The sequence below is a fragment of the Neomonachus schauinslandi genome, chromosome 4 (genome assembly GCF_002201575.2).
Source record: "Neomonachus schauinslandi chromosome 4, ASM220157v2, whole genome shotgun sequence".
Taxonomy (NCBI): domain Eukaryota; kingdom Metazoa; phylum Chordata; class Mammalia; order Carnivora; family Phocidae; genus Neomonachus; species Neomonachus schauinslandi.
Genome location: NC_058406.1, coordinates 129420091 through 129435955, shown reverse-complemented (window position 1 = coordinate 129435955; position 15865 = coordinate 129420091). Strand labels below are relative to the sequence as shown.

Genomic DNA, 15865 nt, shown 5'->3' with positions numbered 1-15865 from the left:
GGGAAAGAACCACCCAAAGGAGCAATTTGCAGAGATCACAAAAAGCTGGACCATGTTTGTGTTCCCACAAGCCAGAGTGGTAAACCCTGTAATTCATGGGGCATGAATGGAATATTCAGAAGAACATTGCCTAGTAGTGGGGAAAAATTAATCCTAGACTAAACACTGCTCTGTGCTCACCTCAAAAAACCTCAAAAGTAAGTTTCAAAAGGATCAAACTCTTTCCAAGTAACTTAATTGCATTGCAGAACAAAGCTTTAGAATATTTATAGAAATAAATATATTTATGTGTGTGTGTGCGTGTGCGCATAAATATGTGTGTATGTGTGTATCTCTAGCACCCCAACAATACAATGGTGGGAAAATCACTACACTGGGACTCTTTTGTCCTAAAAGAATGTTATGGGCTGAATTGTGTCCCCTCCAAATTCATGTGTTGAAGTCCTAACCCCAGTACTTCAGAATGTGATCTAATTTAGAGACAGTCTTTACAGAGGTAATCAAATTAAAAATAAGATCATTAAGGTAGGCTCTAATTCAATATGACCAATGTCCTTATAAAAAGGGGAAACGGGCACAGAGACACACAAAGGAGGAAGATAGCGTGAAGACAGAGGGAGAACATCATGTGAACAGAAGGATTGCTATCTGCAAGCCATGGAACGAGGCCTGGAACGAGCCCTTCCCTCACTGCCCTCAGAAGGAACCAACCCTGCTGCCACTTTGATTTCAGACTCCTAGTCTCCTGAACTGTGAGATCATTTCTGTTGTTTAAGTACCCGGTTTGTAGCACTTTTTTATGGCAGCCCTAGCAAACTAAACAAAGGACACGCAGTTTGTTCTCGCCAGTAACACTGGCATATTCTGGGTGTTGGTTTACCTTTTCTGCCAGCAGAGTCAAGCAGTCAGCATCACTATCTGGTGGCTCACAGAATCCTTGACCCACAGACATGGATTCCAAATAATGTGGTATCTGACTAGGAGACCCACTTCACAGCAAAGGAGGGGAAGGAGTGGGCCCATGACCATGGGATCAACTGGCCTCATCACATATGCACCATTGAGAGATAATCGGTCCAAGAGTATCTTACAAGAGCCTGTTGGAGGGACAGCTGGTGTATCAGTTTGGAGGCAATGGTCTGCCTACAAAGATGGGTGCCGTCTTCCAGGATGTTGTATGTGCACTTGAATCAGAGACTTCTACTGGGACTCTGTCTCTAATAGGAAGAATACATGGGTCCTGGAATCCATGGGGTTGCATTTTTGCCAGGGGACATAGCACGAGTCCCATTATACTTTAAGTTATAACTATTGTCTTAGCACTTTGGATTCCTTGTATTCAGGGACGGGCTGGCAAGAAGGCCATGTTGGCTGGGGTAATTGACCCTGATATTCAGACCAGGAGTCCTGAAGAGATTCAGGGCAATCTCTTGTGGATTTAGACTAAAAGAATGCATTCTAATTTTTCTTGAACATATTTCCCCCCAAGAAGTAATATTGAAGTTCTTCAGTGATAACTTCTAGATAATGAATGTAGTTTCTTTTTCAAAAGAGAATTTTTTGGAGAACATTGCCTTCGGCAGTGCATAAGAATTGAGTGTCAATACATACAACTGGACGTGAACAAAAATAACAATACCCCTGGAAATTTTACTTAAGTCATGGAAATTTGCTTGACTTTGGGCTTGAAGTAAAATATATTTTTTAAAAAGATTTATTTGAGAGCAAGAGCGCGTGTGCATGTGCGCGCATAAGCCGGGGAGGGGTAGAGGAAGGAGAGAATCTCAAGCAGACTCCACACTGAGTGCGGAGCCCAACATGGGGCTCAATCTCATGACCCTGAGATCAGGACCTGAGCTGGAATCAAGGGTCGGATACTCAACCGACTGAGCCACCCAAGCTCCCCTGCTTTTTGATATCTCTACCCCCAATTTTTTGCATATTACCTGCTAATAAGTAAAAAATTCAGTAAATGTTCATTAAATGAGTGATTAAATTAACAAAAGTTCTGAATCTAAGTTCAGAGTTTCCCATTATTCTCATTCTGGTGTCCTGAAATTGCATCTTTATTTTTTTAAAGATTTTATTTATTTATTTGACAGAGAGAGACAGCGAGAGAGGGAACACAAGCAGGGGGAGTGGGAGTGGGAGAAGCAGGCTTCCCGCTGAGCAGGGAGACTGATGTGGGGCTCGATCCCAGGATCCTGGGATCATGATTTGAGCTGAAAGCAGATGCTTAACAACTGAGCCACCAGGTGCCCCCTGAAATTGCATTTTTAGCCCAAACTTTTACATAGCCGAAATGTTTCCTCTATTCACAAAGCTGAAGAGTCTTTTTTTTTTTACTTTTTTCAATTTTAATTTTAATTTTATTATTTTATTTTATTTTAATTTCATATAGGTAACATACGGTGTTATATTAGTTTCAGGTGTACAGCATAGTGATTCAACACTTCTGTACATCACCCAGTTCTCAGCTCATGACAGACAAGTACACTCTTTAATCCCTATCATCTGTTTCACCCATCTGCCCCTCCTCTGGTAACCACCAGTTTGTTCTCTATAGCTAAGAAAAAAGAGACTTTCGTGAACTCATTTGTGCCTGCCAGTAACAGAAAGGAAAGAGATTATGTTTTACATCTTTGTCTCTTTAAGAAAAAATTATAAGACTTTGTTCAACACAGCATTGCAGAGTGTTAAATCAATTCAACAATCTCCCTGCAGTAAGATTTGAGATAGAGCCAGAATTCATACTTTTGGGGAATAGAGCTCCCCCAGATGATTCTGACACACAGCCAGGTTTGAGGATGACCGTTTTAACTCGCTTCCAAGTTTCTTAGGTTACCAGCAATGTTGTTTCTCAGGTTACCAGCAATGTTGTTTCTCTTTGAAACATCAATCTAGGAGCATGGAAGACAAAATAATTTTCAGCTGTAACTCAGTATCAAGAGTATAAATATTTGTCAGGGAGAATACAGCAAGGGAACAACAGCTAAATGTTCAAATATTAATTTATTTTATTGCAGAAAGCGGAAATAATTTAAACTGCTAAACTACAAATTAAGAGGAAGTACAATTCCTATTTAGAATAAATAGGGAATTTCAGTTAAGAGGATTGTTTTGAGATCAGTGACAGATCTCCTAGTCATCAAAACTAAATTTCAGGGCGCCTGGGTGGCTCAGTCGGTTAGGCGACTGCCTTCGGCTCAGGTCATGATCCTGGAGTCCCGGGATCGAGTCCCGCATCGGGCTCCCTGCTCGGCGGGGAGTCTGCTTCTCCCTCTGACCCTCCCCCCTCTCATGTGCTTGCTCTCTCTCATTCTCTCTCTCTCAAATAAATAAATAAAATCTTTAAAAAAAAAAAAAAACTAAATTTCAGATTAGAAGAGTTTTACGTTTGTAAATATCTTCCCCATTTCTTCACATTTCAACCTGGACCTGGGCCTTGTATTAGGGCTATTTTTGCTTGCAAGTAAAACTAGCTAGAAGCGCCTGGGTGTTTCAGTCGGTTGGGCATCAGATTCCTGGTTTCAGCTGCAGTCTCCGGGTCTCCCAGTCGTGGGACAGAGTCCCTAGGCAGGCTGCAGGCTCCGTGCTCCCTAGGGAGTCTGCTTGAGATTCTCTCCCTCTGCTCCTCCCCCCACTTGCACATGTGGGCCCACATGCATCTTCTCTCTGTCTCTTTCTCAAATAAATTAATTAATTTAAAAAAAAAAGAGCTAGCTAAAAGGGGTTTATTGGTTTATGAAGCGGGAGAGTCTGGGGTGGTCCTGACTTCAGAAGAGTGGGATGCAGGACTCAAAGAGGGTGGGCAGGCCTCTGTCTTGCCCTCCCAGCTCTGTGTGGCTTTATTCTACTGGAGATTCCCAGCCTAGCGACTCCAAGAAAACAAGTGTCTCTTTCCTACCCTTTGCATGGCTATCTTAGAGCTGACTGTGCTTGGTCTTTTTTGGATTATAGTTTGCAGCACCCCTCAGTCATCACTGAGGGTGGGGGAAGGGGGGACTTTGGTAGGACTGGGTCTCATGGCTGCCCCTGGAGTTCACAACCCCATCAGGACCACATGGAATTGGTGAGCTGTTTCCCAACAAAATGAAAATGAAGTTGGGGTTTTAATGGGTAGAGAACATCTACAGGATTGTTCCTATTGACCACAGGGCAGATAATAGATCTTAATTTGTGCATGGAGCTATATTTAGATCCTCTGCCCATTTTTAGATTGGATTCTTTGGTTTTTGCTCTTGAGTTGTGTGAGTTCTTTATATATTTGGGGTATTAACCCTTTATCAGATACATGATTTGCAAATATTTTCTTCCATTCAGTACATTGTCATTATGTTTTGTTGATGGTTTTCTTTGCTGTGCTATTCCTTTCTTATAACCATTTTTTGACAGTAGTAATTGCCTCTTAAATATTTTCGCTTATTATATTCCTAGTGCCTAGAAAAAATTCCTGACATACGATAGGAGTTCAATAAATATTTGTTAAATTAATGACTGTAATGGCTTAATTTTGTAGATACCTATCACTAATTCTTCCTACACCCTCACACAACAGTTTTCCACATGGTTGAAAAATATCAAAAAAGTTATTAGCACATCTGTGTCATGCTCTGGTAACAAATTACCACCAAATTCTGGTGACTTTCAAGAAAAAAATATTTTGTTTGTTTTCCTCGTGATATAAATCTGTCACAGATTGGCTGTCTACTGTCTCCACTCTGTGACCCAGTGAAGAGCAGCCTCTTGGCGGAACATGGCTCGTCTGTGGTAGGCAGCAAAGGACATGTGGCCAACTGGCTCTTAAAGTTTCTACTCTGGAGTTATTTTCATTTTCTCTCACAATATATTGAGCCAAATAGATCCTTGGCAAAGCTCAACATCAATGGGGCAGGGATCTATAGTCTTTCTAGGGGTCCTGGAAGGAGGGGCATCATGGGAAGAACCACAGGATTTGTGGAAGAGTAATACAGTCTTTGATAGATAATGCATCAGTCCATTTTCTCTAGGAGTCATTCTACATAAGCCCTCCATTCTCCTTTGAGGTGGATTGTTTGCTTTCTGGGCCTGCCCCACAGCTGTCATGCAGGGACTTCCCTTTATCATCATCTTGGAAACTCCCTTTGTGTATGACGCATGCTGGATCCCTGTTTACTGGATCTGGGGTCTTTTTCTTGTTTACTTTCTCACTTGCCTTCATTTTCTCAGTAGAAAGAGAAAGCAGAAGCAGCAGGTAAATTCTGAGACCATTCAGGCTTAAAAATGTCTTTACCCTCATATATGATTAATAGTTTCACTGAGTATAGAATTCCTTTTTTTTTTTTTTAAGATTTTATTTATTTGAGAGAGAGATAGAGAGAGCGCATGAGCGGTGGGAGGGGCAGAGGGAGAGGGAGAAGCAGACTCTCCATTGAGCAGGGAGCCAGACTCATGACCTGAACCAAAGGCAGATGCTTAACTGACTAAGCCACCCAGGTGCCCCTGAATGTCGAATTCTAAGTTGATAACCTTTTTTGGAATTTTTTGAAGGTATGTCTTCATTAACTTGTAGATTACAACTTTTGGGGGTTTTTTTGGGAAGCCAACACTATTTTTTTCCTTTTATTTCTTTCTTTTATTTATTTTCTTAACTCTTTTATTTGTAATGTGTTTCTGCTCTGGAAGCTTTTGGATTATTTTTTAATCACTGAAGTACTAAATTTCATAATACTGTGCCTTTAAATGGGTCTTTTTTCATCCATTGTGTGGGGCACATTATGGCCTCTTCCAATTTGGAAATCCACATCCTTCAGCATGGGGAAATTTCCTTTTACTGTTTCTTTGTTAATTTCCATCCCTTCATCCTGTGTTTTTGGAACCCTCAGTAGATTCTTGACTGATTCTCTAAAATTCTTTTCTTTTCCTTTTTAAAAAACTATCGCCCACCTCCTTGCTTATGTGTTATTCTTCTGATTCTTCTATTTTAATGTTTACTTCAGTTACTGTTTTTAATTTCTAAGAACCTGTTTTCTCAGATTATAACTTTTTGAAATCGCATCCAGTTCTTTTTTTATGTGTTTGCAGTTTTATACCTTTGTTTGACAATCAGCAGTTAGTTCTCATCCACATTAACTGTCTGTAGATTTTTGAAAGTGGTGACAGGTACACAGGTAACCAATGTATAGAACTCGTTGGGTGAGTCTGCACGCTCACTACATTTTCTAGACAACCATACCAGATATGGTATGGAACATTCCTTGTTCCTTTGGCCCAGACAGCTTTGTTGAGACTGGTGTCAGTGTGCACACCTGGAGCTCTCATCTCTGTTATGGCAAATTTCTGGATCTCTTTGAACGGCTGAGGGAAATGCTTCTGGAAACCCACTCCATGGGTGCGCTTGTGAATGTTGATGGTATATTCTGTGGTCACTACCTCATTGATGACCCTTCTTCTTCTGGCCACCCTTTGCAGAAGCCATTCTGCCAAGCCCTGGTTGGAAAGGAAGCAGCATCCAGTTCTTTTTAAAGGGTACAATATATTCTCTAAACTCTGATTAATGGTAATTTAAAAAAAAAACAAAACAAGCAAACAAACTTCTGTTCCTTGCATCATCTCTCTCTCTCATCTTAGTCCTATTTCTTTTTCATTTTTTTTTTAAGATTTTATTTGTTTATTTGTCAGAGAGAGAGAGAAAGAGTGCACGAGCAGGGGGAGGGGCAGAGGGAGAAGCAGCCTCCCCGCTGAGCAGGGAGCCCCATGCAGGACTCGATCCCAGGACCCTGGGATCATGACCTGAGTCAAAGGCAGACGCTTAACTGACTGAGCCACCCAGGCATCCCTTCATTTTTGTTTTTTTTTTTTTTTTGTCTTTTACGTTAGATGCTTTTTTCTTGTGTTTGGGAGGCGCACAAAGCTGACTAGGTCTCTGCATGGGTGTGGCTTATTGACATGGAGGATTTGCTATAGCAAAATGAGATAGTAAGCCTGGGTGTTGTTGATGTTTTTGTTGGGTAACTCCAACAGTATATGTAAATTGCTTCTTGGGGCACCTGGGTGACCCAGTCGGTTAAGTGCAGAGTCTGCTTCTCCCTCTCCTTCTCCCTCTGCCTCTCACCCTGCTCGTGCTCTCTCTATCTCTCTCTCTCTCAAATAAATAAATAAAATCTGCGCCTGGGTGGCTCAGTCGGTTAATTGTCTGCCTTTGGCTCAGGTCATGATCCCTCGAGTCCCCAGTGAGGCTCCCTGCTCAGCGGGGAGTCTGCTTCTCCCTCTACCCCTCCCCCCCATTCACACTCTCTCTCTTTCTCTCTCTCACTCGCAAAAATTAAATAAAATCTTTTAAAATAAATGAATAAAATAAATTTGCTTCTCTGCAGCCAACCAGGTTCTCAAGAGAAACCTGGGTGTCAGCTCTCCTGGCACACTTCCAGGAGCTAGGCAAGACTATTAATCAGGATAGAAAGCTATCTGCTGAAGAGATCCAGAAGTGCAGTGGCTTGAAAAACAAAGTTCTCTTTCACATAACTGTCAAGGTTGGGTAACTGGACTGCTCATCTCCACCCAGTCATTTTAGGAATTCGGTTTTCTTCTGTCTAGGTACATATCACAGGGCAATGTTTCTCAGACAATGGTCCCTGGACCAACAGCATCAGCATCACCTAGAGTATTGTTAGAAATGCAGACTTGGGCGCCTGAGTGGCTCAGATGGTTAAGCGTCTGCCTTCGGCTCAGGTCATGATCCTGGAGTCCCGGGATCGAGTCCCGCATCGGGCTCCTTGCTCGGCAGGGAGTCTGCTTCTCCCTCTCCTCCTCCTCCCTCTCATGCTCTTTATCTCTCATTCTTTCTCTCTCAAATAAATAAATAAAATCTTTAAAAAAAAAAAAAAAAAAAAAAAGAAATGCAGACTTTTCCGGCCTACCTCAGACTTACTGAGTCAGCAACTTTGGGAGTGGGGCTTCGTGGTCTCATAAACCTGAGGTGATTTTGATCCATGTCAAGGTGTAAGAATCACTACCCTAGGGCATCGTCGTCCTTTTCTTTGTGGTTGAAACAGAGTGTTGGACGAACCCATGGTCCCGCTGTGGAAAGGGGAAGAGCCAGGAGAAGCTCAGGTGCAGGAATGTGTGTTTACCTTCCTCGGGTGAGAGCTTAGTCTTCTGGGTCACACTTAGCTGCAGTGGGGCCGGGAACCGTGCTGCCTGCCCTAACATCCCACTTGCCCAGTCACAACTCGGTTACCTTGGAAGAAAAGAGAATGAATTTTGGTGGACACTAGCAGTCGGTCAGAGAGAGGGAAGAGTTTGGTGCATGCGTCAGGCATGGTTTTCTTCCACCCAAGCCCATGTTGTCAGCCTTTTACTTGTGCCTACACTACACCTGGTATTCCTGAGCCCTGGGCCTCCCCGCGTCACTCTCCCCAGAGAATAAACCTTCTATCTCCTTGAGGGGCTGAACAAAAGAGAATCGCTTAGCTGTTTGCTGCAGGGGGAGAAACTAATGGTTCCTCACACAGATTTTTAGTCCGTTCTTCTGCTATAAGCCTAATGCCTTATCTCCCCTAAGTACTTCCAGAACCTCTGTTTCTGAGCTGTGCCACAACTCTTGTTAAATCAGCTCACTTTTCATTGGGCACATAGGGTCAGCTTCCTGAGCTCACTAAATTAGTTATCGCTTCTCCGTCCACTTTACGTATGCTTGACCTTCGTAAAAATTATTTGTTCATTATTGTCTCTTTGTCTTTGGGGACTTATGTCTCTTAAATTTTTTTTACTTCATTATAATAGGATTTTGATGGGACAAGAGATAAATGGATATGTTCAATCTGCCATTTTTATTTTATTTTTAAATTTTATTTTAATGTTTGAAAGATTATTTTACAGAGAGAGAGAGCACGGTGGGGGGGCAGAAGGAGAGGGAGCAAGAATCTCAAGCAGACTCCACACTGAGCATGGAGCCTGACCTAGGGCTCAATCTCATCACCCTGACATCATGACCTGAGCCAAAACCAAGAGTTGGATGCATAACCGACTGCACCACCCAGGCACCCCTCAATCTGCCATTTTTAATCAGAAGTACAAGTTTGAAAAATTGCAACTTTCATATTTAGGCAAGAAGTTTATTATGGAAGATTAGAGGACTCTCTGAGAAAAAAACCAAAGGAAAACCTTCAGATTACACAGAGATGGTTAAAAGGAAAAATATAATTAATTGCATTATTTCAAGCTTAAATTAGCTAAATTCATTGAAATATGATTTGGAAAAGAGACACATGTATTGAGTACTGAATTAACACTACCTTTCATTTTTTCTTTTGAGTAGGGACAGGCAAACTTTTTCTATAAAGAGCCAGATATAAAATGTTTTCCGTTTGGGCCGGGGCGGGGGCGGGGTGGGGGTGCTTACAGTCTCTATTGCAACTACTTAACTCTGCAGATGCATAAAAGCAGGCATTTGGCAATATGTAAATGAAAGGGCATGACTGTATTTTTTTTTTTAAACATCACTTAACAAAAACAGGCAGCAGGCCATTTTGACCCACAGGCCCTAGTTTGCTAGCCCAGTTTGAAAACATTGAAAACTATCTTTTTAGACATTGGGCCATCAATGATCTTTTCAAGAGAACGTTTGAGATCTTAGAATTAAGAATGTAGGGGCACCTGGCTGGCTCAGTTGGTGGAGCGTTTGATTTTTGATTTCAGTTTTGTGAGTTCGAGCCCCACGTTGGGTGTAGAGATTACTTAAAAATAAAATCTTAAAAAAAATTAAGTTGATGCTTAAAAAAATGATCAGTTAAAAAAAAGATCAATTAATGATTAAAGATATAGAGGGAAATTAGCAATGTACATGACCTTTCTTATTATACCAGAAATCTTTTAACCTAGAGGGGAATTGGAGCCTTTGGCTCCATCTACAGGCAGAGTCCCTCTGTATCTAAGTCCTTGTGCCTTAATGTTTTTCAAAATCTGCTCCATGGATGTGCTCCTTGCCAATAAGTTCCTGTGGTCATATGAATTTGGGAAACAGAGCATGTCCTATCCCTTCTTGGAGACACCGTCTCTACTGCTAGAAGAAAGGCTCTGAGAACTTTATTGAACTCACAGCTTCTTAGACATACTTAAAGAATCCTTTCCTCACGTAACAGCTATTAATGTCTATTGAAATGATTCCATGGAATTACTGTTCATGATATTCTGGATCAGTCCTATTTATGGTCTGGAATTTGGGAATTTATAGGTCGAAAGTTTCCATACTTGATATCGTTAACCGTGTTTTAGACTGGTTCTGACTTTGTATGCTGCATTTAGACGATCCGAGGGTAATTCTGACAGTATTCATTAAACCTGCTGCTGAAAGGAATGCCGGGGAAACTGTGACCTTATAGGATCTAGTGATGAGTGTTTTCATTCCTTTAGTCTATAAGGAGACAGACACTCCCTGAATGGAAGTAGAAAATGGCACTAGCGTGGGAGTGGGTGGGAGGGGTTAGATCATTTCCGACTTTAGGGTATTAAGGAAGCCACCAACTAGTGTAAGGAAATTGACCAGCCCCACTGCCCAGAGACCATGTGCTCACTGTTTGGGGCTGCCCTACACAAAAGCCCCAGCGGCGGGCCTAGTGGAGCTGGAAATCCAGTGCATCTTCTGCTCACTCCCTTTTCCTTGGCATAAAGATGATTTCTAATCAATAACACTTGTGCTATGGAACTGTGTCCGCCCAGAGGGCTAACAAAAAATTCCCTTACAAGCACTTGTGACATAATAAGAAATACATATTTGGTCTCTGCCTCCAGTTCCTGACACAGAGCTCCTAACACCCTTGTAATTTCCTGTGTGATGGGGGGAAATAGGAGCATTTTTTTTGTTCTAATATCTAGTCTTCCCTGACAGAAGAGCTTCTAAGATCCTTGGAATGTCCAGAAGGTAGAGGAAAAAGATCCTACACCTATAAGTGACAGCAAGGCCTGCCAGTGTATTAAGAAATCTTCTGGTGCCGTTCTGCCCCCCTGACACTGTGTGGGGCCAGCCAACTTGTAGTCTGGGAAGAGAAAGGATGAAAGTTTCGGGGATGAGGAACCTCTGATTGCTGGGCGGCCACATGGTCCCTGATGGATGGAGTAGCATCTGTGCTACAATCATTTACTGAAGGTAAAAGTTGCCAGTGGAATTTAGAGATGGCTACAACTCCCTGGGAGGTGGTTTACTGGAAGCAGAAGAAAATGCACACCAATGAGCAAAAGGTAAAATACACAATCCCTTGGTTACTGTTACCCATAATCACTAAAATGGAGTTAAAAGAGAGCCCTGGGTCAAACTTTGACGCTAGACCAGGCTCAGATTTCTGTTTGATCTGAGCTTAGGCCTCCAGCTTCAAAGCCCCCCTCAAAGGGAAAAACAGTGCAGGCGCAACAGACAGTACCTCTAAGACCTCGGGCCCCCAGCAAGACAGTCCACATTAGAGGGGGGACAAAACCCAGAAACTACCGAAAGCAGGGAGTGCAGCGTGGCAGAGTGCCATTTTGTGGGTGAGTATCGTCAGCTTCTTGAAGAACCTTTATGAAAATGGATTTCCAGAGTGATTTAGGGGGAGTGCCTTTGGTTTTGGATGTTGTAGATGGAAGAGCACGTTTGGGTTCAGAGGGGACCCGCTACTACTGAACAATCACAGATGGCCCAGGATCCAGACACTTGTTCCTGAGGGAACAGCCAGCCTCGGGGACTGGATAACAGCCACCATGAGATCCGTTGAGCCTGAGAAGGGAGACTACCCAACTCTCTCTCTCTAAATGCAAGTGCAACACCACAGATGAAGCCGCTGATGCATTTCATATACAGGCCATGTGGGACTGGCTTCATGATAATCAGGATACTCACCTACTGAATGTGCCCATTATCCAAGTCATGGTAAGTGCTGCGGCTGAGGGACCCCGTTTTGTAGGGGCACCCCATATAACATTAGTGCTGAATAACTGAGCAACCGTCTAGAAGCCTCGTGGAATCTGCTGTCTTAGCTTCTCCTCATGGGTCTTACAGATGCTTATAAAAACATTACATTAATTAACAAGAGAATGGGAGAGGCTGAGGGAAGAGTCAATGACTGGTTTTAGGAAAATGAAGATTTTAAAATGGTTATTAAGAAATAAGGTGAATAAAGGAAAGAAACATTGATGGGGTGAAAAAAAGACAAAAGAGGACAGTCAGAGTGCCTGGCTGGCTCAGTCGGAAGAGCATGAGACTCTTGATCTCAGGGTCGTGAGTTCGAGCCCCATGTTGGGTGTAGCAATTACTAAAAAAAAAAAATTACTAAAAAAAAATAAATTAGTTAAAAAAAAAAGAGAGAGAGAACAGTCATAGGACTCATCCCAGCAAGGTGAACATCATTAGATGTTTATTTAAACATGGGTTAATAAAACTGATACTGATAGGCTTAAAACACAGATCTTACTACTGCACTATTACTAAAAGGTTGAACAGGCCAATGAGACCCCTACTGCTCTCCCAACATTTAAGGGCCCCAAACAAGTCAGCTCCATTTACCCCAGTTTGGAGCAATTTTTTAATTATTTTTATTTTTATTTTTAAAATTTTGTTTTTAAAGATTTTATTTATTTATTTGACAGAGAGAGACACAGCGAGAGAGGGAACACAAGCAGGGGGAGCAGGAGAGGGAGAAGCAGGCTTCCCATGGAGCAGGGAGCCCGATGCGGGGCTCGACCCCAGGACCCCGGGATCATGACCTGAGCCGAAGGCAGACGCTTAACGACTGAGCCACCCAGGCGCCCCTGGAGCAATTTTTTTAAAAGTGTGAAAGCAAAGATTACAATGAGAAATTGGACTTGCAGCCACGGCCCCGGGGGCGGGGGGGGGGGGGGGTGGATAGTGAGGCATATCAGTCAAGATAAAGATTGACAAAAGGGCCAGGGTTCCTCTGCTTGACTCCCTCACTGAGAACCCAAAGACTTATACACAAAAGTGGGTAAAATGGTCAGGGGATGGAGAGAAGTTTCCTAGAGTCCTTGTCCTGGGAGCCTCATGCACTGTGTACCAACCATATCGGGGAAGCCCTGCCTGGAGGGCTACAAGTAGGTTGAGACAATGCAGAAATGTAGGCGTTGTTAGGATTATGAAGATCAGGGTCTTTTCTTTTCTTTTCTTTTCTAATTTGAGAGTGCAAGCAAGCATGCAGATGGACAGGGAGGGGTAGTGGGGGCGGGGAGAGGCAGGGGGAGAGGGAGAGAGAATCTCCAGACTCCCATTGAGCATGGAGCCACATGTGGGGCTCAATCCCAGGACCCTGAGATCATAACCTGAGCCAAAATCAAGAGTTGGTAGCTCAACCGACTGACCCACCTAGGTGTGCAAGATCAGAGTGTTTAAGCAGGATTCTGTAAAGAGATCTTGTCTCCTTTACCTTCCACACTGCTTAGCCTCGTGGTGGTCCTGTGAGTGTGACTTTCAGAAAAATCAAGGGTCCGCTTCACAGTGCAGCTGCAAGCAAACTCGGGAATTAGGTGCAGGTTCGCAAAAGTTTGGAACAGCTCTGAGCAGGGGTGGTAAGCTCAATTCAAACTCAGTAAGGGTTAGAGGTCAAAGCTGGGGTAGAGGAGGAAAGGAGAAGAGAGGGTCAACAGCCAAGCTTTGAGGTTGTAGTGGTTTATTTTCCACCAACATCTGGGACAGCCCTTGGGAGAAGATATCCTGAGGGGTGACCAGGTGGGTACTTAGGCATCCAGGCCGGCAGGTGCTGGAGAGAAGTGGTGTATCAGTGTGTGTGTGTGTGTGTGTGTGTATGTTGGAAGGCAGTGGGCAGTATGGAGAGAGTAACAGAATAGCAATTTGGGCTCATGGAGCAGACAAAGATACAGAGAAGCACTAGACAATTTCTTATTACACTGGTATGTTTCACGGTCACTTGGCCTCCTAGAGGAGGGAAAAAATCTTTTTCCTTTACCTTTCCAAGTTTGCGACTGGCACCCCTGTAGCAAAAGACAGATTAATAAGAGAAGAACATACATATATATTTAATAGAAGTCTTACATAATGCAGGATCCTTCCTAAAGAAATGAAGACCTGAAGAAACGATTAAGCCTGCGTGCTGTTATGCTAGGTTTGATGAAGAGTTGTGGCACGATGATGAGACAAAGGTTATGAGGTAAGTGTAGTAAACTGGCGAAAACCTAGCAAGGCCTGTTCACGCAGATTCCTCTCTGTGTCCCTTCAACTTTGGTGACAAGAATGCTCCTTTTCTCTGGGTGTAGGGAGGACACCTCTCATATGAGGGTTTTATTTCCTGTTTCAGGGGAAGATCAAAAAGTCAATCCTACACATGCTATTTCTCACATTTCTTCAGCTTAAATATTCCATATGCCAATGCGTTCTATCTTGGGATAACATGGTCTCGACCCTGTCACGGGCATGTATGTTGAATGAGTAAATGAGCAAATGGCTGGAGCCCGCAGGTGATGCTGGGCTGCTATGGCTGGGAGAAAAAGGAACCACCCTTGCTTGGGGTGATGCCAGTCAGCAGGACCTTGTGTGGCTGCCTTCTTTGGTCCCTCCCTAGGTTACTTCTCACCTCCTCACTGGCAACATGGCCCACTTCCAACAGCGCCATGTCCCAGAAACACAGCATGATTAGATGTTACAACTGCACATGAATGCCTGGGTGTTTCTTTCTGCTTCCAACTTACCCCTTCATCTCTTCTGCCCAAAGCCTCCCCTTGACCTGGGGAGGAGAGTAGACTAGAAAAGTATATGAAACCCTCTTCCTCTTGAACCTGGTTTTTGTGATCTCCGTAATTCAGGTGTGCAACTGCCTTCAGTGGGCAAGGAAAATGTTACATGTGTGAGTCAGCTGCCATGATTCGTGTGGACCCAGGTATCCACGGAAGGAAATGTTCAATGTCACCTTTATTTTATTTTAACACAGAAACAATACAGTGAAAAGATAAGGTGATATGTTTGAGGGAAGGTGTGGAGTTTTAAATCTGACTTTGAAATTCCTCGACATGCCTTCCATGGAGAGATGAGGGCAAGTTTCCACCCCTTGAATCTGAGAATTGACAGCGTATCTGTTCCAGCTTGTGAGCCCAGCCCTTAAAAATCTGTTGTCTTTGAGGCACCTAGCTGGCTCGGTCGGTAGAGCATGCAACTCTTGATCTCAGGGTCATAAATTCAAGCCCATGTTGGGCATAGAGCTTACTTTAAAAAAAAACAAACCAACTGATGTCTTTGACTTCCTGTTTCTTAGAACCCAGCCACTACACTGGGAGGAAGCCAAGCAGCTAGAGAGAGGCCATAGGTAGGTGTTCTGGCTGATGGTCCCAGATGACAGCAGCATCAACCACAGATGTGAGTAAGCACACCCTTATACAGCTCAGCCTATTAGTTGCTCTAGCTAATTCTGCATGGAGCAGGGACCAGCTATTTAGCCTTGCCCAAACTGCTTGAACTAAATAAATTACTGTTGTTTTAAACCACTAAATTTTGGGATGGTTTATTGCACTGCAATATATTACTAGTGCAGAATGTCATTGACAAATACCAAAGAGAGGAAAGAATGAGAAGGTATAAATAACTGGAATGTTTAGTTTTATTTTTCTTCCTTTACAAATGGAAAGGGAAAGAATGTCCTATGCATAATGAAGTCTTTTGAAAAGTGGCCGGGGGGTGGGGGGGGGTACAATAAGGAAAGATGGAGAGGTGATTGCTAAGATGATGCTTTTCAAAATAGTCACAATTAAAAAGTGTTTGAAGAAGTCATTGAACTTATTTAAGAAACAACACCTGCCATTCTCCCCCCCCACACACCTCTTGCTCAGAGATGTTACACATTTATTTCCATTGTAAAGAAATTTAAATAATTATGAAGAAGGCACAGTTCTAGCC

The 15865-nt window shown here is 43.0% G+C and overlaps 1 pseudogene; it reads right to left on the bottom strand.

Annotated features, from left to right (window-relative positions):
- Window positions 1-6091: 6091 nt before the first annotated feature.
- Window positions 6092-6457, bottom strand: LOC110579128 (annotated as a pseudogene).
- Between the last annotated feature and the right edge of the window lie 9408 nt (window positions 6458-15865).